Source organism: Belonocnema kinseyi, chromosome 10, assembly GCF_010883055.1.
Source record: "Belonocnema kinseyi isolate 2016_QV_RU_SX_M_011 chromosome 10, B_treatae_v1, whole genome shotgun sequence".
Classification (NCBI taxonomy): Eukaryota; Metazoa; Arthropoda; class Insecta; order Hymenoptera; family Cynipidae; genus Belonocnema; species Belonocnema kinseyi.
Genome location: NC_046666.1, coordinates 79,425,525 through 79,428,675, shown reverse-complemented (window position 1 = coordinate 79,428,675; position 3,151 = coordinate 79,425,525). Strand labels below are relative to the sequence as shown.

General features: G+C 37.4%; 1 protein-coding gene across 2 annotated transcripts in view; it reads left to right on the top strand.

Annotated features, from left to right (window-relative positions):
• Positions 1-3,151, top strand: part of LOC117181781 (runt-related transcription factor 1-like) — a 56,260-nt gene that overhangs the window by 16,485 nt on the left and 36,624 nt on the right. The window lies entirely within an intron of this gene.

The following is a 3,151-nucleotide window of genomic DNA, read 5'->3' as shown; positions in this document are numbered from 1 at the left end:
CAAAATGGTCGAGAAATTGCGTTACGTAATTTATGGATGGCCTCTAACGTGAAGATTTCTGGGGGAAATTTTTTGCACAGGTATTTTATACTGTTTCTTTGAAATTTACCAACCATTCGCGATTTTTAGAAGATCAGTTATATTTTCAATAATTTCTGGGAAATAGCATTCCTGGAAATATTTTCATAAGCATTTATTTGACTTCTTATTTGCGCACGTTTGTAAGTGAGAGTCTAAACTTACATTTAAATTTGTACAAACTTCCACATATCTAGTCGACTTGCAACTCTGGTAAATACGTATTTCCGATGAAAATACGAAGTTCAATCAAATTTTATACTGAAAAAATGGATAAACATTATAACATAAAACTCGGTCGTATTTGATTCGCCACTACTCATCCTTCCCACAAGCTTTCATTTAAATGGATATGTGGTTAGGTATTAGTTTGTTTCATAAAAAACTTGTTCATATTTCTTGGCGGCCGTATCCAGGTAGTTGGTTATTATTATTAAAATATTTTTTCCATTTTGTTAATAACTTTTTAAATAATTATTGTTGGATCTTGAAAAAAGGCGTTAAATGCAAAATTTGGCGAGTTGTGATATGGAAGAGAGCCCAAAGGTACCATGTTTACAGAAACCAGCCCCAACATTGATCTTTTGAGGGTATAGAAATAATGCACGTGCGGCTCACTTCGCTTGCAAGTTTGAGCGCACCTAGGGCGCGCGTCTGTTGAATCTCGCGATTCGCGCTCGTTTATGGGCTACTGCGTGCTCCGCGCTCGGAAATAATTACACCTCACGCTTAGCGCTCCGATATTTATTCTTCACATTTTGAATGCTTGAACAAAACTTTATCATAAAGATTTCTTTTAGATGGCAGTGTTTATATGCGTCTTCATATTCTGAATTGTCTACTTAATTAAGTATAATCAAAGATTAAGTTTCTCAAAGCTCTGTAGGTTTTGAGGTACACATTTTCGTCGTGACACTTGCGCTGTGCGCTCGATTTTCGACAGATTTGTACACAGGTCTTGTTAAATCTTTTTTTTCGTGATTTTCGTCATTAAAATAAATTGCTTATCGATTTTAATACAATAAATATCCGTACACAGAATTTTTAAATTTAGAAAATAGTGGTCTTAGAAATTTTCAAAATGTGCTCACTTTTTAAATTTTTATCAAACATGGCTGGTTAACGAACTCGTCCTTTCTTTTAGGACATTAAAAAAGTGTGCCAAAGATGGATTTGATCCGTTGATTTTTTTGAGAGTGGTCTTGTTTACGGACTGACAGACAGGCAAACAAACGCTATCGTAAAAACTTGATTTTTGGATTTAAGGGGTCTTGAAACGTGGAGATCCGTTGAAAAACTGTGGTGTCAAATTTCGGACAGTTCGAATACTTTCTCAATCATAAATGAAGAGAATGTAAAAATACTAACGAAACATAAGCTTTCATTTGTTTTCATGTAGCATTCTTAAATAAAACCGCCGTCAATCGGGAGACAGCCACAGGAAGGCGGTGGTGGTGCAGCCCTTGAACGTCGTACGCAAACGCTCAGCTAAATACGAATCTACTGTAAGAAATAGGGGTTCTCATTTTTAAAAAAACAAGTTGGGTTCCGTAAGTTCCGAAAAAATATTCGACCATTTCCAGACTTTTGGGACATCCTGTATGAGTTCTAGAGAATTTCCAGAGAAATAATATTCTTCAGACTGTCTTGAGTTATAGAATAGTATTGCCGTTAAAAGGGTGCGCAAAAGTCTCTTGGTTCTATTTAATTAAGTTAATCATAACTCCCTTAAAATTTTCGCGTTAAGTTGATTTTGTTTAAATTTCTTGGTTGTCTCCTAAGCAATACCACCACCAACCTATGAAACTCTCTCACCAAAAATCACAGTCAACAAAAGTGGGCAATAACTCACTCTAATTTTGAAACAATGCCACGGAGACTTATAAACCAGATTATTTGCATGTCAGTGCTGGTTTTGTTTCGTCCGGCGTTTCATTTTCACGCTCGTTGACTGCAAGAGCGAAAGGGTCACTATATGAAAGAGAGGGAATGCGGAAGTGAGAGGGGTGGCTGGCGGAGGTTCGGGGTGTAAATGTGGATGTAGTATATGAGGAGAGAGAAGCGTGGGTGGAATTGCGGTGAACCTCTGCGTGTACACCCTCGGCCACCTACATTTTGCGTGGCATGGCCAGTTTTTCCGCGACATTATTCTCGCTTAACAGGCTTTTTAGCATAATGTCCGAAGCTGCCCTTAAATCGTCCAATGGCTTCGTACCAAAGTTTGGGGTCCATAAGGGGGTTAAGGGTACCTACCCGCCTACATACGTCGTCCCCTCGATACATTACCGACAGTAATTTGGTTAGCAGAATTTCTGGAGATAACCGCGTTTACGAACTTTCGGCACGTCGACAGAATGGATAATATAGGAACTCGATACTAACTTTAGGTGCGGTGAAAAATAGATTTTTCTCTGAGAATGTATATTTTGCAGTCCTAGCCCGGAAGCAGGAACAGAACAATTCTTCTATTTCTCAAGTTTTTTACTGATAAATAGGGCGGAAACAGTTTATTCACGCGAAGCGTCTTGTTCATTTGCACTAAACACAATTTGGGGGATATGTATGCAATTATGTTTCAGGAAGCAAAGTTTTTTTTGGAATGAGAAACAAGTTATTCCATAAAATCTCTAAATTAGGGACTTCTTTCTGATATAAAAATATCCGCCCGCATCGCGCGGGCACATTGCCATCGCGCACACACTTGATGCGCCTACATGCCTCTACGTACTTGATTATGCTTTACGTCGCTCTACGCTTTCGGATTTTCGTTTCGTCAACAAATTTCCAAAAATTTTATAATAATCTTGTAGTGCTATCAAAAAGCAATGTTTTTCTCTTTCTGACTTTTCTTCGTATCGTGCGTTTTTTGGCTTAAAATGTTAAGTTTCGTTTTTTTTGAGCTTGAAAATGCTATCGCTCTGACAATTTTTTTTTATCAAAAAAAGTCATGAGAATAACTTGTTCGAGTTGCCGAGTACGAGGGTAGTTCAATAAGTCCTTAGAATGAAGTATAAAAACAATTTTTTTTGGGTAAATTTTTTTTTATTTTTCAACATAATCTCCTTGGAGCTCT